Source organism: Heterodontus francisci, chromosome 35 (assembly GCF_036365525.1).
Source record: "Heterodontus francisci isolate sHetFra1 chromosome 35, sHetFra1.hap1, whole genome shotgun sequence".
NCBI classification, from domain to species: domain Eukaryota; kingdom Metazoa; phylum Chordata; class Chondrichthyes; order Heterodontiformes; family Heterodontidae; genus Heterodontus; species Heterodontus francisci.
Genome location: NC_090405.1, coordinates 22368669 through 22392276, shown reverse-complemented (window position 1 = coordinate 22392276; position 23608 = coordinate 22368669). Strand labels below are relative to the sequence as shown.

The following is a 23608-nucleotide window of genomic DNA, read 5'->3' as shown; positions in this document are numbered from 1 at the left end:
AAAGGTGTGGGTTCGAGTCTCATCAAAGTCTAATTTTGGACCAGAGACACAGGAGCACGACGGAACAGAGAGATAAGAAGTGCGTCAAAAGCACAGACTTGGAGACAGAGCAAGGCAGGAGTGACATCACAATGGAGAGTGAGAGCAGGGAAACAGAGAGCCGCTGGGGTGAGTTTGCAGGATTTGGTTCTTGCTTCGGTGCAGTGGAAGGAGCTGTTTGGTGAGGATCTGGTAAGCTGTGACATCACAGGCAAGCAGGTAGTTCATTGATTTGGAAGAAGCTGCATGTTTGATGACTATCTGGTAAGTGATTAAGGTCCATTTTAGTCCTAACGTTTAAAATAGTAAACAAACTAGTGGTAAGCTTAATAAAATATACAATAAAATAAATAATTGAATAAAATAATTAAGTAGTTAATTAGAACACTTTAAGGATGACAGGACAGGTGATGTGTCACAGCTGCAGCATGTGGGAGCTCCTGGATGCCAGTGTGATCCAGGGCAAACACGTCTGCAGTAAGTGTTTGCGGCTCAAAGAGTGAGAAAAAAGGAATGTAGTGGTAGTAGGAGACAGTATAGTAAGGTGGATTGACTCTGTTCTCTGCAGCAAAGAGCAAGAGTCCAGACGGCTGTGTTGCCTGCCGGTGTTCGGATTAAGGACATCTGCTCAGGGCTGGAGTGAAACATACAATGGGAGGGGGAGGATCCAGTTGTCGTGGTACATGTCGGTACCAACGACATAGGCAGGACAAGGATAGAGGTTCTGCATCGTCAGAATGAGGAACTAGGCAGCAAATTAAGAAGCAGAACCTCAAAGGTAATCATCTCTGGATTATTACCTGAGCCACGTGCAAATTGGCATAGGACAAATAAGATTAGAGAAACATATGCACAGCTCAAAGTCTGGTGTGGTAGTAGTGGGTTCTGGTTCGTGGGGCATTGGCACCAGTACTGGGGAAAGAGGTGGCTGTACCGTTGGGACAGTCTGCACCTGAACCATGCTGGGGCCGGTGTTCTAGCGAGCCACATAACTAGGGAAGTAGAGACGGTTTTAAACTGAATAGTGGGGGCAAGGGATCAAATTTGGGAAGATATGGTGAATCAAGGAGGAGAGACAAGGCAAGAGAGAAAGGTATAAATAGGGGAAATGATAAAGAGACCGAGACAGGAAGAGACAAAGCATACAAATCAAAGAGTAAATCAACAGATAAGGCTAGAGGTGACAAAAATAATAAAAGGACAAAACTAAATGCTCTGTATCTGAATGCATGGAGCATTCGAAACAAAACAAATGAACTGAGAGCACAAATAGCATAAATAAGTACGATCTCGATCTGATAGTCATTACAGAGACATGGCTGCAGGGCGACATAGATTGGAATGTGAATATTGGAGGTGACATGGCATTTAGGAAGGACAGGAAGCTTGGAAAAGGTGATGGGGTAGCTCTGTTAATTAATGATGGTATTAGCACAATAGAGAGGGATGACCTAAGTTTAGGAGATCAGGATGTAGAAGCAGTTTGGGTAGAGATGAGAAATCATGAAGGCAAGAAGTCACTTGTGGGAGCAGTGTATAGGCCACCTAACATTAACCACACTGTAGGATGGGGTATAAAGGAAGAAATAATGGCAGCTTGTCAGAAAGGTACAGCGATAATTATGGGGGGTTTTAATCTACATATAGACTGGAAAATTCAGATGGGCAGAGGTTGCCTAGATGAGGAATACATAGAATGTTTTTGGGATAACTTCTTGGAACAATACATTCTGGAGCCAACCAGAGAGCAGGCTATACTAGACCTGGCATTGTGCAACGAGATAGGATTAATTAATTACCTCATAGTTCAGGTGCCCCTAGGTAGTAGCAATCATAATATGATTGAATTTTACATTCAGTTTGAGGGAGAGAAGAGTGGGTCCCAGACTAGTATTTTAAACATAAATAAGGGCCTTTTGGCTAAGATCAAGTGTAGTATCTGTTCTTATCGGTGCTTATTTGGAAGAGAAGAAAGCATGATCATTGGCTTTTGATCCTGGGTAGGCTTTGAGTAAAATGGCTATAACCAATCTTCGCGCTTCAGGCCAGGGAGTGCGGAACACCGTTCGGGTGGTGGTGAAGGACAAGGAAGGAGATGCACTGGTCGATCGCACCTTCTTCATCAAGAAAATCCTCATCAATTGCTGTGGATTTCGAGCTTCGGACATCTTCTGCCTGCAGGATTTCCCCAACAGTGGGTATTTCGACATGATGTTCAAGAATGTGGCAGGATGCATCAAGTTCCTGAAGGCGTTCAAGGAGAAAGGGGACCAGGCGCCGTTGTCGATCCTCACAGTGAAGGCACTCTTCACAACGTGACCAGGTGGTGACGATTCACCTCTACAACCCCCATGTTCCGGTGGTGGATGTACTCACCTTTCTCGCCAAGTACGTCGAGGTGGCCGGCAGCAGCACTGATGTCAAGAACCCCTTTGAGATTTGGACCAGCAAGCGGCAGGTCAAGGTGACCTTGAAGGTCGATGCCAGTGGAACCATTATCCACCCTCCCTCCAGCTTCGCTATCGGGGGAAGTCGAGGCTTCTTGGTCTACGCTGGGCAGCCCAGATTTTGCTGCACCTGTGGCAAATCTGGTCACGCGGCAGCTAGCTGCAGCATGGTTGTTTGCAAGAACTGCAAGGAGGAAGGCCATCAGACCAAGGACTGTAAGCAGACTAAGTGTTGCAACTTGTGCGGTGCGGCAGGCCATCTCTACAAAACCTGCCCCAAACGCTGCCTCAGTTATGCTCAGGCAGCAAGGTCCAAGGAAAGGCCGGGAGAAGGTTCGACGAAGGCGTCAGGTGCTGGAAAGAAGACAAGCAACCTTCTCCGCAGTGAGGAACTTCTACCTGAGAAGGAGAACAAAGGGGAGGCAGCTGAAACCAGCGACCCAGCACCTCCCCTGCACCCGGAAACCCCTCCTCCACAGACAGAATCAATGGAGGAGGAGGCAGCAGATGGACAAACCGGTCAGTGGAAAGTGGTACAAAGGAAAAACACAAAGAAAAGACCTCCAAAAGCAGAACAGGTCACCACCCAAACCAGTGGCAAGAGGAGACTACCTTCTGAGACAGACTACAACAGCTCCTCTTCACTGGATGAGGAAGTGCTGGAACGACGGCCCCTTCAAAAGAAGCGGCAGAACTCCAAGGAGCTGGAAGATAACGCCCCCCAGCCCCCGGACACAGGAAGATGTGATGGGCCTGGCGAGCCCCAACCCCAAAGCGCCACACCTAACGAAATGGCCAGCGCATCCCAGCTCCGGGACACTGAGAGCAAAGACACGTCTGGCGCACCTCAGCTCCGGGAAGCAGGGAGCAGTGATGTTTTCGAGGAGGAACAGAGGGGAACAGCAGAGGACAACCCTATCCTTACTGCCTACAAGACCCCCCCGATGTCAACCCAGCGGAACAAACCCTGCATGAAAAACCAGGAGGGGTTTCTGAGCCCAACGAATGTGAAACAGCTTGCGTACACTATGGGTATGCAGGAACATCCCGAAGGACTGGGACTAGCAAGGACAAATGGTATGGGAAGCAACAACCAACTTTTAAAAAATGGGTATAAGGATTGCTTCCATAAATGTGCGTAGCATTAAATCCACTACGCGATATGTTTCAACCTTGGATTACCTTGCCAAGGTCAAAGCCGACCTCCTGTTTCAGCAGGAGTGTGGAATACCACATCTCAGCACCTACAGGCAGTGGTCACGATGGTGGTCCCATGGGCCATCGATCTGGTCGGGGGGTAATGACTGCCATTCCTCCGGCCTGGGTATTCTGCTGCGGGGAGGTAACTTCACCATCTCCGAAGTTAAGGAGGTGGTGGGCGGTCGCCTCCTCGTAGCAGACGTAATGGACAACAACGCTCCGCTCCGGTTGATCAACGTGTACGCCCCGGTACAACGCAGCGAGCGGCTGACCGTCTTCCAGCAGCTCCCACTGCTGCTGGCGACATCCAGGCCGGTCATCCTAGGCGGTGACTTCAACTGCATCATCAATGCGGCTGGACGATCCAGCAGTGACGACAGCAAACTGGACGCTACGTCCAGATTCCTAATAGAAACAGTTAAAGATGCCAAACTGCACGACGTCTTCAGCAAACCTGCAGACGGAGCGCAGCGCAGATACACATGGTCAAGATCGAACGGGTCTGCCCGTTCCAGGATTGACTTCCTGTTTGTGTCCCGTGCTGTCACGGTCAGATCCACCGATGTCAAGCCGGTGTTCTTCTCCGACCACTGCCTCTTACTGGCCGACTGTCACTTACAGGACGTCCAGCGGGTTGGCAGAGGGAGGTAGAAGCTCAATGCTACACTGCTGACCCCAGAGAACGTTGAGGAACTCAAAAGGGATAACAAAGGTTGGAGGACCGTGAAACCTCTCTTTGAGTCTCCAGTTCAGTGGTGGGAAGCGATCAAGGAGAACATCAAGAGGTTCTTCATCCACAAAGGTGTTCAGAGGGCGAGAGAGAGACAGAGGGAAATGTCCCGACTCCAGAAAAGTATGCAAAATCTGCTCCGGCTGCAATCAATGGGGGTCGAGGTCAAGGAGGATCTCCAAGAGGTGAAGAGCCAGCAGGCCTCGTTCTTTGCCGCGGAGGCCTCCAAGATCATCTTCCGGTCCAGATTTCGCTCCATTGAGCAGGATGAGATGTGCTCGCATTACTTCTTCCAAAAGGTACACACAGAGAGCTCTGTTATCAGCAGCCTGAAGGAAGAGGATGGCTCAGTCACGTCTTCACAGTCCGACATACTAAGGATTAGCAAATACTTTAATGCTGGGCTGTATGACGCGAAGCCCACAGACAGCAGAGCCTCCCAGTCCTTCCTGTCATCTATCACAAAGGTCTTAGATAACAGCAGGAGGGAGAGACTGGACAAGCCACTAACTCTGGACACGCTGACAAAGGCCGTTGAGTCCTTCGAGACGAGTAAAACTCCCGGGAGCGACGGCTTACCGGTTGAGTTGTACTCGGCCCTGTGGAACTGGGTCGGCCCGGACCTGCTGGAAGTATACGAGAGTATGCTCCTGGCCGGCAGCATGTCAGAATCCATGAGGAAAGGCATCATCACCCTCATTTACAAGCGGAAGGGGGAGAGGGCAAAAATCAGAAATTGGCGGCCCATCTCACTGCTTAATGTTGATTACAAGATTCTGTCCAAAGTCATCACCAGTCGAGTCAAGTCTGCTCTGGAGTTGGTGATTCACCCTGATCAGACCTGTACTGTACCCGACAGGAAGAACTCTGATAGTCTCGCACTACCCAGGGATACGATCGCCTATGTATGGACAGGAGGGTGGACACCTGCCTCATCAGCCTGGACCAGGAGAAGGCTTTTGACAGGATATCGCACACCGACATGATGGACGTGCTTTCCAAAATGGGGTTTGGGGAGGGAATCTGCAATTGGATCCAACTGCTCTACACAAACATCAGTAGCGCAGTCTCAATCAACGGGTGGGAATCGGAAAGTTTCCCGATCAAATCTGGAGTCAGACAGGGCTGTCCTCTCTCCCCGGTCTTGTTTGTTTGCTGTATTGCACCCTTTGCTGAGTCTATTAGGAAGGATGCGAGCGTAAGAGGGGTGACAATCCCAGGCAGTGGAGGCACTCAGGTGAAAACCTCCCTGTACATGGATGACGTCGCCGTCTTCTGCTCGGATCCACTGTCCGTGCGCAGACTGATGAGTATCTGCGACCAGTTTGAACTGGCCTCGGGAGCCAAAGTTAACCATGGCAAGAGCAAGGCCATGTTCTTTGGGAACTGGGCTGACCGATCCTTTGTCCCCTTCACCGTCAGGTCAGACTACCTGAAGGTGCTGGGGATATGGTTCGGAAGGGAGGGGCAGCGATCTCTCTCCATTGTGGGTAAGAACCTGGTCATCAGGTGCGAGGCGCTCACTTTGTTGCTGTATGTGGTGCAGGTCTGGCCCATACCCCACTCCTGCGCTGTGGCGGTCACCCGAGCCATTTTCCGCTTCATCTGGAGATCTAAAATGGACCGGATCCGGAGGGACACGATGTTCAAATCTCTGGACAACGGTGGGAAAAATGTACCCAACGTGGCCCTCATCCTGATGACCACCTTCGTGTGCGGCTGCATCAAGCTGTGTGTAGATCTCCAGTACGCAAACTCCAAGTGTCACTACGTGCTGAGGTTCTATCTGTCCCCGGTGTTGCAAAGGATGGGCCTGGTCACATTGCCGCGGAACGCTCCATGCAGTTGGACCGTGCCGTACTGCCTATCCTTCGTGGAGCAGTTTCTGCGGGAAAACACCTTTGACCGCCGATCCATCAGGCAGTGGTCTGCACGGAATGTCCCCAAGGCCCTACGGGAAAAGGAGACGGGGGATCCTGTCGGATGGTTCCCTGAGCAGACCGTCAAAGTCATTTGGTGGAAGGCCTCATCACCAGAACTTTCAAGCAAGCACCAAGATGTAGCTTGGCTGGTGGTGAGAAGGGCCCTCCCCGTCAGATCCTTCCTGCACGCCCGAAGTCTCGTCCCCTCCGCGCAATTCCCCCCGCGGTGGCTGTGGTGGGGAAGAGATGATTGCCCACCTCCTCCTGGAATGTGTCTTTGCAAAGCAGGTGTGGAAGAGATGAAGTGGTTTTTGTTGAGGTTCATCCCTAGCAGCTCCGTAACACAGGAGTCTGTGCTCTGCGGGCTGTTCCCAGGGACGCACACCGAGACAAACATCAACTGCTGCTGGAGGACTATCAATTCGGTGAAAGACGCCCTTTGGTCTGCCCGAAACCTGCTGGTCTTGCAGCGCAAAGAGTTGTCCACGACCGAATGTTGCAGACTGGTACATTCCAAGGTCCAGCACTACGTGCTGAGGGACGCATTAAAGCTTGGGGCAGCTGCAGCAAAGGCTCAATGGGGAAAGACCACAGTGTAAGGTCCCCCCACCAAGCTGAACTGAGGGGCTGGCTCCATGGAAAACCCCTCGAACTGTTTTGGGAAATTTCCGTTTGCTGTAAAATGTACATGGCATGAAAAATGAAATGGAAGGGTTGTGAGACAACTCACTCCTGTATTGAAGGAAACTGACCTCCTTTGCACTATTTGTAATTTTTGACTTGGTGCTGTTTAGAACTGTTTTGTCATGTAATTTTTTTACAGATTTTTATGAATAAAGTATATTTTGGAAATTAAAAAAAAGTTCAGGGAAGCCAGGGTCCACCATAAACTGAGCATGTGGGAGCAACAATCTCTCCATTGTGGGTAAGAACCTGGTCATCAGGTGCGAGGTGCTCACGTTGTTGCTGTACGTGGCGCAAGTCGCCCATTCTCCACTCCTGCGCTGTGGTGGTCACCCGAGCCATTTTCCGCTTTATCTGGAGGTCTAAAATGGACCAGGTCCGGAGGGACACGATGTTCTAACCTCTGGATAAGGGCGAGAAGAATGTATCCAACATCGCCCTCATCCTGATGACCACCTTCTTGTGCGGCTGCATCAAGCTGTGTGTAGACCCCCAGTATGCAAACTCCAAGTGTCACTACGTGCTGAGGTTCTATCTGTCCCCGTTGTTGTGAAGGATGGGCCTGGTCACATTGCCGCGGAACGCTCCATCCAGTTGGACCATGTCGTACCAACTATCCTATGTGGGAATGTTTCTGCGGGAAAACACCTTTGACCACCAATCCATCAGGCAGTGGTCTGCACAGAATGTCCTCAAGGCCCTTTGGGAAAAGGAGATGGTGGATCCGGTCGGATGGTTCCCCAAGCAGACCGTCAAAGTCCTTTGACGGAATGCCTCATCACCAGAACTATCAAACAAGCACCAGGATGTAGCTTGGCTGCTGGTGAGAAGGGCCCTCCCCGTCAGATCCCTCTTGCACACCCGGAGTCTATCCCCCTCCACACGCTGCCCTTGAGGTGGCTGCAGTGGGGAAGAGACTCCTTCTGGAATGTGTATTTGCAAAGCATGTGTGGAAAAGCATTTGTCGAGGTTCATCCCAAGCAGCTCTGTAACACAGGAGTCTGTGCTCTGTGGGCTGATCCCAGGGACACACACTGAGATAAACATCAACTGCTGCTGGAGGACTATCAATCTGGTGAAAGACGCTCTTTGGTCTGTACGAAACTTGCTGGTCTTCCAGCGCAAAGAGTTGTCCACCACCGAGTGTTGCAAACTGGCACATTCCAAGGTCCAGGACTACAGGCTGAGGGATGCACTCAAGCTTGGGGCTGCCGTCACAAAGGCTCAATGGGGAAAGACCACAGTGTAAAGTCCTCCCACCATAGTGAACTGAGGGGCTGGACCCATGGGAAACCCCTCAGGCTGTATACACCAAATGTGGGTTTGCTGTAAAATGTACACGACATGAAAAAAGGAATGGAAGGGTTGTGTGGCAACTCACTCCTGCTTTGAAGAAAACTGATTTCTTTTGCACCTTTTTTTTAGAATTAGAATTAGAACATTACAGCGCAGTACAGGCCCTTCGGCCCTCGATGTTGCGCCGACCTGTGAAACCATCTGACCTACACTATTCCATTTTCATCCATATGTCTATCCAATGACCACTTAAATGCCCTTAAAGTTGGCGAGTCTACTACTGTTGCAGGCAGGGCGTTCCACGCCCCTACTACTCTCTGAGTAAAGAAACTACCTCTAACATCTGTCCTATATCTATCACCCCTCAACTTAAAGCTATGTCCCCTCGTGTTTGCCATCACCATCCGAGGAAAAGGACTCTCACTATCCACCCTATCTAACCCTCTGATTATCTTATATGTCTCTATTAAGTCACCTCTCCTCCTCCTTCTCTCCAACGAAAACAACCTCAAGTCCCTCAGCCTTTCCTCGTAAGACCTTCCCTCCATACCAGGCAACATCCTAGTAAATCTCCTCTGCACCCTTTCCAAAGCTTCCACATCCTTCCTATAATGCGGTGACCAGAACTGCACGCAATACTCCAGGTGCAGTCTCACCAGAGTTTTGTACAGCTGCAGCATGACCTCGTGGCTCCGAAACCCGATCCCCCGACTAATAAAAGCTAACACACCATATGCCTTCTTAACAGCCCTATTAACCTGGGTAGCAATTTTCAGGGATTTATGTACCTGGACACCAAGATCTCTCTGTTCATCTACACTACCAAGAATCTTCCCATTAGCCCAGTACTCTGCATTCCTGTTACTCCTTCCAAAGTGAATCACCTCACACTTTTCCACATTAAACTCCATTTGCCATCTCTCAGCCCAGCTCTGCAGCCTATCTATGTCCCTCTGTACCCTACAACATCCTTCGGCACTATCCACAACTCCACCGACCTTCGTGTCACTCGCAAATTTACTAACCCACCCTTCTACACCCTCTTCCAGGTCATTTATAAAAATGACAAACAGCAGTGGCCCCAAAACAGATCCTTGCGGTACACCACTAGTAACTGAACTCCAGGATGAACATTTGCCATCAACCACCACCCTCTGTCTTCTTTCAGCTAGCCAATTTCTGATCCAAAGCTCTAAATCACCTTCAACCCCATACTTCCGTATTTTCTGCAATAGCCTACCGTGGGGAACCTTATCAAACGCCTTACTGAAATCCATATACACCACATCCACTGCTTTACCCTTATCTACCTGTTTGGTCACCTTCTCGAAAAACTCAATAAGGTTTGTGAGGCACGACCTAACCTTCACAAAACCGTGCTGACTATCGCTAATGAACTTATTCTTTTCAAGATGATTATAAATCCTGTCTCTTATAACCTTTTCCAACATTTTACCCACAACCGAAGTAAGGCTCACAGGTCTATAATTACCAGGGCTGTCTCTACTCCCCTTCTTGAACAAGGGGACAACATTTGCTATCCTCCAGTCTTCCAGCACTATTCCTGTCGACAATGATGACATAAAGATCAAGGACAAAGGCTCTGCAATCTCCTCCCTAGCTTCCCAGAGAATCCTAGGATAAATCCCATCTGGCCCAGGGGACTTATCTATTTTCACACTTTCCAAAATTCCAAAATAACACCTCCTCCTTGTGAACCTCAATCCCATCTAGCCTAGTCGTCTGAATCTCAGTATTCTCCTCGACAACATTTTCTTTCTCTACTGTAAATACTGACGAAAAATATTCATTTAACACTTCCCCTATCTCCTCTGATTCCACACACAACTTCCCACTACTATCCTTGATTGTCCCTCATCTGGGGCGGAATAGTGGCGCAGTGGTTAGCACCGCAGTCTCACAACTCCAGCGACCTGGGTTCAATTCCGGGTACTGCCTGTGTGGAGTTTGCAAGTTCTCCCTGTGTCTGCGTGGGTTTCCTCCCACATGCCAAAGACTTGCAGGTTGATAGGTAAATTGGCCATTAGAAATTGCCCCTAGTATAGGTAGGTGGTAGGGAAAATATAGGGACAGGTGGGAATATGGGATTAGTGTAGGATTAGTATAAATGGGCGGTTGATGGTCGGCACAGACTCGGTGGGCTGAAGGGCCTGTTTCAGTGCTGTATCTCTAAACTAATCTAACTCTAGTCATTCTTTTATTCCTGATATACCTATAGAAAGCCTTAGGGTTTTCCTTGATCCTATCCGCCAATGACTTCTCGTGTCCTCTCCTTGCTCCTCTTAGCTCTCCCTTTAGATCCTTCCTGGCTAGCTTGTAACTCTCAAGCGCCCTAACTGAGCCTTCACGTCTCATCCTAACATAAGCCTTCTTCTTCCTTTTGACAAGCGCTTCAACTTCTTTAGTAAACCACGGCTCCCTCGCTCGACAACTTCCTCCTTCCCTGACAGGTACATACTTATCAAGGACACTCAGTAGCTGCTCCTTGAATAAGCTCCACATTTCGATTGTTCCCATCCCCTGCAGTTTCCTTCCCCATCCTACGCATCCTAAATCTTGCCTAATCGCATCATAATTTCCTTTCCCCCAGCTATAATTCTTGCCCTGCGGTATATACCTGTCCCTGCCCATCGCTAAGGTAAACCTAACCGAATTGTGATCACTATCACCAAAGTGCTCACCTACATTTAAATCTAACACCTGGCCGGGTTCATTACCCAGTACCAAATCCAATGTGGCATCGCCCCTGGTTGGCCTGTCTACATACTGTGTCAGAAAACCCTCCTGCACACACTGGACAAAAACAGACCCATCTAAAGTACTCGAACTATAGTATTTCCAGTCAATATTTGGAAAGTTAAAGTCCCCCATAACAACTACCCTGTTACTCTCGCCCCTGTCGAGAATCATCTTCGCTATCCTTTCCTCTACATCTCTGGAATGTCAACTTGGTGCTGTTTTGAACTGTTTTGTCATGCATTTTTTTTTACAGATTTTTATGAATAAAGCATATTTTTGGGGGGAGAAAAAGTTCAGAAAAGGTTCACTAGGCTGATTCCTCGGATGAGGGGTTTGTCTTATGAGGAAAGGTTGAGCAGGTTGGGCCTGTACTCATTGGAGTTTAGAAGAATGAGAGGTGATCTTATTGAAACATATCAGATCCTGAGGGGGCTCGACAGGCTAGATGCTGAGAGGATGTTTCCTCTCATGGGGGAATGTAGAAATAGGGCACACAGTTTCAAATTAAGGTGATTCCAATTGAAGATGGTGATGAGGAGGAATTTCTTCTCTCAGTAGGTCATTAGCGTTTGGAATTCTCTTTCCCAGCGAGCAGTGGAGGCTGGGTCAATAAATATATTCAAGGCTGAGTTCGACAGATTTTTGATTGACAAGGGAGCCAAGGGTTATGAGGGGGCAGGAAAGTGAAGTTAAGACCACGATCAGATCAGCCATGATTTTATTGAATGGCGGAGTAGGATCAAGGGGCTGAATGGCCTACTGCTGTTCCTACTTCTTATGTTCTTATACCCACACAGACAGTCCTTTTTCACAGCTACTCTAAAACGAATGATATTTTAATGATTCTTGCACACAATCCTCTCCGACTGAAACATACTTCATTCACCTGACTTCATTCTCCAAATCTAGATCCAGTACCATCTCCTTCCCCATTGGATGGAAATATACTGATTCAGAAAGTTCTCTTACACACATTCCAGGAATTCTTCTCCCTCTTTGCCCTTCACACAGTTATTTTCCCAGCCTGTATTCGGATAATTGAAATCCCCATTAGCATTACTCAGAGGTTCTTGCATCTTTCGACAATTTGCCTACAAATTTGCTCCTCTATCCACTTCCTACTATTTAGTGGCCTGGATATACACTGAGCAGTGGAATAACTCCCCTGTTGATGCATTATTCTAAACAAATAGATTCTACCTTTCAACCCTCAAGTACATTTTCTCTTCCTAGTGCTGTAACAGTATCTTTGATCAATACAGCTGCACCCACACAATCCTCTGCCTATTTTTCTTCTCTATCTTTCTTGAATACATCGCAGTGAGGAATATTAAGTTCCCATTCCTCCCCTTGTTTGATCCATGTCTCCGTTATTGCCACTGGATCACAATCCCATGTGACTGCTTGTACCTGCAGCTCACCAATCCTATTTACCATGCTGCAAGTATTTACAAACATGCACTCTAAACCTATCTCAGTCTGACTTGCATTTGTCTCTTGTTTGAGGCTTGTGTTTCTGAACTATTCTTTATTCTAATGCTGTTTGTTTCTCTCAGTCCTCGGTGCACCTTGTATCTATTCTTTAATGCTTCATCCTTGTGCCCCTCCCCCAGCCAAATTAGTATAAATCCTTTCACAAAGCATTAATTAAAGTGACTGCGAGGACATTTGTCCTGTCCATCTTGTGCAGGTCACATCAACACCAGACGTGGTGACAATGTTCCTGGAAGCTGTAGCCCTGCCTCATCCACCATTTCTCCAGCCATGCATTAACCTGTATTATCCTACTATTCCTATACTCACTAATACACATGGGAGTAATCCAAATATTATAACCTTTGTGGTCTTGCTCTTTAACTTCCTTCCCAGCTCCTAAAACTCTGATTCTAGGATCTCAACCCTTTTCTTACCCATGTCATTGGTTCCAAAATAGACCACGACTTCTGACTGTTCTTCTTCCCCATTGAACATATTTTGAAGCCTGAAAACTGGTTTCAGAATCTCACACTTGGTCCCATTGCCAAGCGGCTGGGGGTGGGTGGAGGGGGGGAGGGGGGAGGCTGCACCGAGGTCCCCCCACTGCTGGTAATATGCGGCGGGCCTTTCCCGAAGTCGGGGGTCGAGGCGGGCCTCTTCCCGCAGAATTTTATGGCCCCCTCCTGCCGTGACCCATGACATCGAGAGGCTGGTAAAATTCAGCCCAATATGTTCAGCTGCAATGGCGGTTCATGCTGCCCTCTTCTGGTCATTGGCTGACTTACATGCAAAGTTTCCATAAAATGAATGTCATGTGGATATATTGCCAGGACAGGGGAGTATCATTTTGAGATGTTTTTAGGAAAAAGCAGCGCACTTAGACTAATTGGAGAACACTGCCAAATATACAGCACTGGCACGATGGGCCAAATGGTCTCTTTGTTCACTATTCTATGATTCTATGAACATTTCCCTTCCTAATTTCACATTTTCTACAACTGCAGCATTTGGCTTTGGAAAGCTCTGGTGTGTAGACTTTTCCTAGAACTGCAAATAGTACCTTGTGACAATATAAACTGTCAGTGTGTGTATGTGGGTATCACATTTATATACGAAATGAGTGCTGAAGTTATGACGGTATCAGTTGTAAATGTATTTTCATTATGTTTCTAATCTACATCATGTTATACATGTCTGTGATTGAAACTGTGATCCTGTAAATGATGAGTTTTATTGATCATTCATTAGATATGGACATCGTTTACAAGGCCAACATTTACTGCCCATCCCGACTTGCCCTTGAGCTGCTGTTGCTGAACCGGCTTCCTGAACAGCTGCAGCCCATGTGGATTTGCAGTTTTTCTTGTTGTTGTTCATTTGAAACAGATGAACGGTATGCTCAGGCATTTCAGAGAGCAGTAAAGAGTTAACTACATTGCTGTGAGTTTGAAGTCACACATGGGCCAGACCAGGTGAGGACAGCAGATTTCCTGTCCTGACAACATCAGTGAACCAATAATCCAGTTGTTTCATTGTCACCATTACTGATACAAGCTATTTATTGCTGATTTATTTCATTAACTGAACTTAAATTCTGCAAATGTGGTGATAGGACTTGAAATCACTGTCACCAAATTATTACTGGGATTTGAAATCACTGTCACCAGATTATTAGTCCAGGCCTCTGGATTACTAGTGCAGTAAATATTACCACTATTTTACTGTAGCCGGGGGTGCATCAATGGGCTCATTATGAATAAATGTGTGTGTCTGTATGTGTGGTTTTGGAATATATTTGTGTGTATCATTGTGTATAAATGTACTTAGGTGTTATTAATAAATAAGACAGAAATAAATAAACAGATAATTTTTTTGAATAAGACAATTCAACCTGAATAAATAATACAAATTCATGCAAGTAAGCATGTAAGCAGTATTTAACAAAAGAAATCAAAAATGTTCGTCTTTAACATGGATAAAAGGAAGAGCAAATGTAACAGGGCTTTAAGATGATAAACTCATCGAATCAGTGACTGGTTACAGCACAGAAGGAGGCCATTCAGCCCATCGTGTCAATGCCAGCTCTCTGCAAGAGCAACTCACCTAGTCTCAATCCCCTGCCTTTTCTCCATTGCCCTGCAAATTTTTCTCCTCAGGTAATTATCCAATTCTCTTTTGAAGGCCTCGATTGAACCTGCCTCCACCGCACTCTCAGGCAGTGCCTTCCAGATCCTAACTACTCGCTGCTTAAAATAGTTTTTCCTCATGTTGCCATTGATTCTTTAGTCAATCATCTTAAATCAGTGTCCTCTGGTTGTCGATCCTTCCAGCAATGGGAACAGTTTCTCCCTATCTACTCTGTACAGACACAAGAACACAAGAACATCAGCAGTATGAGAAATGGTCCATTTTCCTGCTGATATTTCTATTGCCTCACCTCAATAAAAACAATAACAATCATCTCCTTGGGTTTCATGGTTTATTGAATGAATTTGCAGTCCTGACACAGTGTGAATCCACAGAAGTCATCGATAAGGTCCATCTACTGCCTCGTGACATGGTGTAGCTGGCTCTATTCTGTCAATGGAAGTAATTCGCATTGGCATTACATACTATATTGCTTGCTTGCTAGCTAATGCATTTGTGCTGCTCTCCATTGATGTTTGTATGCTACTTTATTTACAGGGAGAAATATGTTTTAAATCAGACTGTGTTTTGAAGGCATCAGATTGGCTATACAATTTATATACAGATTAATTGCCTCCATGTCTGTGGCTGAGTCAATAATTTTGTCAAATGTCCATGGTGCAACATCAACATGTCAGTGCCTATCCCTGCACAGATAAGAGGGGCTCCCTCTTCATTTAGGGTAGGAGGGAGGGGGAATGGCTTTCCCAGAAGACATAAATCTCAAAGAACACATCCATTCGGAGTTTTGACTGAACTGAACTGCACAGAATGTTGTGAGATAACAATCCAGTTCCTTTTCCCACTCTCTTGGGGCTTGAGGAAAAAATGTTCTTTAAAACAAAGAAAGAAATGCACTGGACACATTCAACTGGAGAAACTGGATCAACATTCTTTGCCGCTGTTTGTTGTTCCACCTCCCCTAAAGATTTAATGGGTGTATGTGGCGTGGCAATGGAATGATGGAAACTCGGAAACCCCAAGGTAGATTTGCCCAGATTTGTGCTGAGCTGATGTACCACATTTAGTCTCAGTGTCCTTAGTTTAAGAATGGGAAAACGTAGCCAGGATTCCTCCTCCTAATAGCAATTCAGTGACTTGATGTCAATTACACAGGGATGGACCTGAGGCAAGGGAGAGATTAAGCTCAACTTGTGATGTGCTCCAAGCAGCCTGTCAACAATGGCTCTCTCAGCTCACACATGAAGAATGTTCTAGAGGGCTGACCGAACCCATGGATCATAATCCCAGTGAGGACTCAACAACCAGAGGAGGAGAAAAAGTTAAAAAAAACAATGATTGGATAAAATAATTGAAATGCTATTTGTAAAGTTATATATAATGCAATAGTTCATGCTGCAACAAAACAACATGATGTGGGTTTGAACCCGTAAGTGCCCAGCAGTAATATTCTCCATCTACAGACTAGGAGGCTCCTCAGTGAAAGTGAAATTGGAGTGTCAGCCTAGGACATGAAGGCTAGTGCCAGTTATTTTAGCAAACCAAGACACACAGGTTCAACTGGTAGAAAGCAAAATTAGGACTGATGTCAGGTGTTCCGTACACAAATAGTGATCGCCATGTGGAAAAGACTTCCAGATAGGGCAGTGAAGATAAAAAAGCTTGGCAACATTGAAGAAACAGTTGGAGAGTGTGGGAGTGAGGGATGCAGTTCTTTCTGCATCAATGAGCTGGCTGCGAGGTTTGCTAGTGTCACTCGGGAGGGTTTACACTAGTGTGGCATGGGGGTGGGAACCAGAGCAGTAGGACAGCAAGTGAAATAAATGAAGAGGAACTAGTATATAAGGCCAGGAAGGCTAAGAGGAAGAGCAGGCAGGGAGATGTTGCGGAGAACAGCGGGACTGGTGGTCTGAAGTGCATTTGTTTCAATGCCAGAAGTATAACAGAAGGCAGATGAACTTAGAGCTTGGATTAGTACTTGGAACGATGATGTTGTTGCTTTTACAGAGACTTGGTTGAGGGAAGGACAGGATTGGCAGCTAAATGTTCCAGGATTTAGAAGCTTCAGGCGGGATAGAGGGGGATGTAAAAGGGGTGGGGGAGTTGCATTACATTAAGGAGAATATCACAGCTGTACTGCGGGAGGACACCTCGGAGGGGTCATGCAGCGAGGCAATATGGGTGGAGCTCAGGAATAGGAAGGGTGCAGTCACGATGTTGGGGGTTTACGACAGGCCTCCCAACAGCCAGCAGATATGTAGACAGATTTTGGAAAGATGTAAAGGTAACAGGGTTGTCGTGGTGGGTGATTTTAACTTCCCCTATATTGACTGGGACTCACTTAGTGCTAGGGGTTTGGATGGGGCAGAATTTGTAAGGAGCATCCAGGAGGGCTTCTTGAAACAATATGTAGATAGTCCAACTAGGGATGGGACCGTACTGGACCTGGTATTGGGGAATGAGCCCGGCCAGGTGATCAAAGTTTCAGTAGGGGCGCATTTCGGGAACAGTGACCATAATTCCATAAGTTTTAAGGTACTTATGGATAAGAATAAGAGTAGTCCTCGGGTGAAGGTGCTAAATTGAGGGAAGGCTAATTATAACAATATTAGGCAAGAACTGAAGAATTTAGATTGGGGGCGGCTGTTTGAGGGTAAATCAACATCTGACATGTGGGAGTCTTTCAAATGTCAGTTGATTAGAATCCAGGACCAGCATGTTCCTGTGAGGAAGAAGGATAAGTTTGGCAAGTTTCGGGAACCTTGGATAACACGGGATATTGTGAGCCTCGTCAAAAAGAAAAAGGAAGCATTTGTAAGGGCTGGAAGGCAAGGAACAGACGAATCCCTTGAGGAATATAAATGCAGTAGGAAGGAACTTAAGCAAGGAGTCAGGAGGGCTAAAAGGGGTTATGAGAAGTCATTGGCAAACAGGATTAAGGAAAATCCCAAGGCTTTTTACACGTATATAAAGAGCAAGAGGGTAACCAGGGAAAGGGTTGGCCCATTCAAGGACAGAGAAGGGAATCTATGTGTGGAGCCAGAGGAAATGGGCGAGGTACTAAATGGGTACTTTGCATCAGTATTCACCAAGGAGAAGGACTTGGTGGATGATGAGCCTAGGAAAGGGAGTGTAGATAGTCTCAGTCATCTCATTATCAAAAAGGAGGAGGTGTTGGGTGTCTTGCAAAGCATTAAGGTAGATAAATCCCCAGGGCCTGATGGGATCTATCCCAGAATACTGAGGGAGGCAAGGGAAGAAATTGCTGGGGCCTTGACAGAAATCTTTGCATCCTCATTGGCTACAGGTGAGGTCCCAGAGGACTGGAGAATAGCCAATGTTGTTCCTTTGTTTAAGAAGGGTAGCAAGGATAATCCAGGAAATTATAGGCCGGTGAGCCTTATGTCAGTGGTAGGGAAATTATTAGAGAGGATTCTTCGGGACAGATTTATTCCCATTTTGAAACAAACGAACTTATTAGCGAGAGGCAGCATGGTTTTGTGAAGGGGAGGCCGTGTCTCACTAATTTGATTGAGTTTTTTGAGGAAGTGACAAAGATGATTGATGAAGGAAGGGCAGTGGATGTTATTTATATGGACTTCAGTAAAGCCTTTGACAAGGTCCCTCATGGCAGACAGATACAACAGGTGAAGTCACACGGGATCAGAGGGGAGCTGGCAAGATGGATACAGAACTGGCTCGGTCATAGAAGACAGACGGTAGCAGTGGAAGGGTGCTTTTCTGAATGAAGGGCTGTGACTAGTGGTGTTCCGCAGGGATCAGTGCTGGGACCTTTGCTGTTTGCAGTATATATAAATGATTTGGAGGAAAATGTAGCTGGTCTGATTAGTAAGTTTGCGGACGACACAAAGATTGGTGGAGCTGCGGACAGTGATGAGGATTGTCAGAGGATACAGCAGGATATAGATCGGTTGGAGACTTGGGCGGAGAAAATGCAGATGGAGTTTAATTCAGACAAATGTGAGGTAATGCATTTTGGAAGGTCTAATGCAGGTGGGAAGTATACAGTAAATGGCAGAACCCTTAGGAGTATTGACAGGCAGAGAGATCTGGGCGTACAGGTCAACAGGTCACTGAAAGTGGCAACGCAAGTGGATAAGGTAGTCAAGAAGGCATATGGCATGCTTGCCTTCATCGGTTGGGGCATAGAGTACAAAAATAGGCAAGTCATGCTGCAGCTGTACAGAACTTTAGTTAGGCCACAGAATATTGCATGCAATTCTGGTCACCACACTACCAGAAGGATGTGGAGGCTTTGGAGAGGGTACAGAAGAGGTTTATCAGGATGTTGCCTGGTCTGGAGGGCATTAGCTATGAGGAGAGGTTGGATAAACTCGGATTGTTTTCACTGGAACGACGGAGGTGGAGGGGCGACATGATAGAGGTTTACAAAGTTATAAACGGCATGGACAGAGTGGATAGTCAGAAGCTTTTTCCCAGGGTGGAAGAGTCAGTTACTAGGGGACATAGGTTTAAGATGAGATGGGCAAAGTTTAGAGGGGATGTGCGAGGGTGGTGAGTGCCTGGAACTTGCTGCCAGGGGAGGTGGTGGAAGCAGGTACCATCGAGACGTTTAAGAGGCATCTTGACAAATACATGAATAGGATGGGAATAGAGGGATATGGGCCCCGGAAGTGCAGAAGGTTTTAGTTTAGCCAGGCATCAAGATCGGCGCAGGCTTGGAGGGCCGAATGGCCTGTTCCTGTGCTGTACTGTTCTTTGTTCTTTGTTCCTGTGAATAGGCCAGATGGCATTCCTCAGAATCCCAATGTTTATAACCTGTAAGGCTGAATAGCTACATGTCTGGGGATATGTTATCTGTTTGCTTTGTAGTCTGAGTGAAGTGGCTTGCATTGGCAAAACAACCAATGGAAAAGAGATAACTCACCTACATGAGACTCCCTCTCATGCAGAGTGACAAGGTTACGATAAGCACGGTGAGGACACAGAACTGTGAGCTCAAGGTACAGCTAACAGATCTCCAAAATAGATTTGTCAAACCTGTATGTATTTTACATCACCTCTTTGTAAAACCCTAGATCTTATTCACAAATGTGTTGCTGAATCTATTTCACTAATCCTCACATCAACTGGAGCCATTATGAAGTCCTTGTGGTCAAAATCCTGAAGTTCCCTCTTCCATTTTGGGTGTATTTAGACTGCATTTTCGATCAGTGTGAAGTGGTTTCAGCTTTGCACTGACACTTTTATTGTGTTCATTCAGAGGTAATGTAAGATCCATCTTCGAAAAGGGTGACAGAACTAAGCCGAATAATTGCAGCCCAGTTAATTTAACATCTATGTTAGTTGAGTGAGTTTGTTCAAGACTGAGATTGGTAGAGTGTTGGACACGAATGGAAACAAGGGAAATGGGGATAGGGTGGGAAATGGATTGAGGTAGAAGATCAACCATGATCTTATTGGATGGTGGAGAGGCTCGAGGGGCCGTACAATCTACACCCGCTCCTATTTCTTATTTTCTAGGTCAATGTTTAGAATCTTTAAAGATAAAATTACTAAATATCCAAGTGAGAAAATAATTAGAAGCAGAAACACTGGTTTCATAAAGGAAAATCGTGCTCGACAAAACCCAATAGAGTTCTTTCGAAGTGACAGATAATGGTGGCCGTGTGTACAGGGACATTCGGAATGCCTTGGAAAAGTTAGTAGAGAGGAGACCATTGGAGAAGATTAACACTTTTGGAATTAGGGGAAGGGGATGAAATGGGATTAAAAACTGGTTCTGAGGGAGGGGAGAGTAGGAGTTAAGGGCAGTTTCTCCGAGGGGATGGAAGTGGGGAGCAGTGCCCCACACGGTTCTGTTCTAGTGCTGCTAATTTGTAGTGTGTAAGGTCACTTGTGCACTTGGCGAGGAGTGAATTATGGTGCGGGGCATGGGGAAGGTGCAAAAAGGCCATCTTTAAGAAAAGGAGTCTGGCCTCAAAGGTCGGGGCAGAAACACTTGTGACACCATGCAGTCACATTGACTACCTCGTATGCATGGGTTTGGCCTGTGTTGACAGCCTGAGCAATAAGGGAATAATTTTTTTCTACAGAATGTAACATTTGTTTCGATTTAGGTTGAGTTGAAGAATGACGGATTTTATACAATTGAGAAACTGCTTGTTTGTCTTATGGATTTTGTTGAACCCAGACTGAGCCAGAACACTTCAATAACCTGAAACATTCTCAGCACAGTAACTTTTTATTCATGTGATTGTGCTTTTTACTCCCCAGATCTAGAAGACAGCAGCTTGACAGATGATATTGAGTCTTCAAGCACTTCACTGAGCTGCTGTGCTTCCAGCAGAGGCTCTGCAGCAAGAGCAGGCTTGCCTTCCGAAGACTGCACTACTAAACAGACCATACAACTTACCGAAGAAATCCACAACCCACAAGTCAAACAGAACTCATCCCTGACCTTTTGTAAATGTATTCACTTTCTCTACAAGCATGAAAAAACATGAGATAATCAAGATTAGAGCCGTCCGACAATCTGATCCATTCAAGCACGGGGAATAAGATTTTTTGGGGAGTGGGAGATGTTTGTAAATAGTTAAGGATCTAAAGGCTAAATGTGTTGATGAGCAACATTGTGGTCGAACGCGAGGAATTTTGAGACCAGAGAAGCATTGGTTCTACAAAACACCAGCGTTAATCTAGCATGACCTCTAATAATGCCTCATCAAAAAGATGACTATAATTCATAACCGAGTTCCTTTAACTTCTGTAAACAGCTGCTTTGAAACTGTTTACAAACATAATCACATATATTGTGGATTTTTAAAAACCCAGTGTAATAAGTTCCTCTCCTTCCCAGAGATTTAAGTTATTATAATTCTCAAATGACATTAATCGGATTGTCCCAATCAGTAGCCATTTGACCTGTCTGCTTTTGTAGACTAATTACACTCTATCCTCAAGGCTCAATGGGAACTCAGTGCATTTGTGTAAAAACCAGACAGGGAATTGTGAAAATAAACTAAATCTGTGTTTTTTAAGCTGCTGAAAACAAATTGCACGTTTTAATTTAGAAATGCATTTTGTCAAGTTCTCCCAATGGTCTAGTGGTAAAGGCACTGCCGTTCACCTGACATTCAACCATATGAACCAGAGGATCTCAGGCTTGATTCCCACTCTTGATTGAGTTAGCTAATTTCAACTAGAGACGCTGTCGGGGCTGCTGCAGTTACCTTAGTCACCACTTGAGCCATGTAGGTTTGGTGCTCCGAAGTCGGAGATGATAAAGGGGGTGCAGAAGGGAACGGTGGCCTCATTCCCTGTCTCTGTTCAAGTTTTGGAGCTGGGAGATCCACCAAACACCACCAGGTTTCATCAATTTCTGTCTCCGCTGGGCAAGCTAATATTGTCACTTGCTGTCCTTCCATCCTCTTCGCAACCACTCACAATCACTCTGGTGAGCAGATTGTTGAGGTATTTGCTGTTTGCTTCTCTCATTGCAGTGTGTCAGGGGCCTGGAGAACATGACCTTTGGAGATGTTGGATGGTTTTGGAGGGTGCTGGACTCAATCATTAACCTGTTGAGGAATAAGCAGAACAAAGAGATGCTAATGCTTGAGGTGCTGTCATACATGATTCAGTTGAGAGAAAATACTAATCCACCCTTTGTCGATACAATCCTCAGCAGAATTCAGTCACTCTTTGAGGGAAGGTGTGAGAAAGTACAGGTGGAAATGTTCCAATGTGTTGGGAAACTTGACCAAGTGGAATCTGAGGGTGAAGATCTTTCTTCTACCAACAGGTCCATTCCAAACTGGTTCACTTATTGTTGCACTTGGATGGAAAGAGTGAGGAGATCATCAGATCTTGTAGGTCAACACTGTGGATGATCTTGCCACTTACTGGATCTGCCGAGGCTTCCTCATAGATATCTAGAGGAGCCCAATGGGAGTTACATGGACTTCCTCAGATACCTATCACAGCAGTTAGTTTAAGATGCTTCGAAACCTGTGGAGCTTTTATCACTTCTCCAAGGAAGACAGTCACAGTGACTGCCTGACAGTGTTGGATCTTAAGGATGTGAGAAGCCAGCTGCTCCACAATACCAGGCAGACTGGGACCAGCATATTCCACCATTGCTCTGGCAGCAGAACAACCCCCTTGTTGAATTTGCAGAGGTTCATCATCTGTTCCCATCCTCCATTTCTTTCCATGTATTCAGCTCCGTCTCTATAATTGTCTGATTCAAAGGGATCTTTAGTGTCTCCACACTATTGACACACAAATCCCTACTTATAGATGTTTGAAATTTAGCTGTGAATTCTCTCTGCTGTGATTCACTCTCAGAAACAAAACCATTGATCAGAGAAAGATCAATTCCTATACCATGGATTGTGAGTTATTCTTCAATAATGAGCAGGAGCAGCTCCGAGAACACGCGTGACCTTTTCAACTTTACTCCTGCAGCAGCTGGAACGTGTCTGACCCGCCCGGTGGGTTACCTGGTGGACGAGCTGTGTAATGAACTGCTGCTGTCCCCCACCAGAATGAAACCTAAAGACACAGACCTCGATCCTCCTCCACCTCCTCCTCTTCAGAACAACAAACTGATCATTCTTTCAACATGACCTACACATTTGTAAATGTATGCATTGTAATTAAATAAATATTCTGTTGTGTTATTGTAACTATTGGTGAATCTTCAAACCCATTCAGGGAGGCAGTATTCCTGACACAGAGCAGCAGTGAGCAGGAGGAACTGGGGATAACATTGAGGAGAAATCTGTCTCTCCCCCGGGAGTGACAGAAGCAGGAGGTCTCAGCTGAGGATTCCAAGAGCAAGATCTCCGAGGCCTCGGCTGGTAAAGATCAATGATTGATGAGCATTGGTCTCACACACAGGCTGTGGAGACAGTCTCTTCTCT

The 23608-nt window shown here is 46.3% G+C and overlaps 1 long non-coding RNA gene across 1 annotated transcript in view; it reads left to right on the top strand.

Annotated features, from left to right (window-relative positions):
* LOC137350442 (uncharacterized) overlaps positions 1 to 22786 on the top strand; it is a 45643-nt gene extending 22857 nt beyond the window's left edge. The window contains exon 3 of the long non-coding RNA XR_010969420.1: positions 20961 to 22786. This is a non-coding gene — a long non-coding RNA (uncharacterized lncRNA). The remainder of the gene's footprint in view (positions 1 to 20960) is intronic.
* The last annotated feature ends 822 nt before the right edge of the window (positions 22787 to 23608 follow it).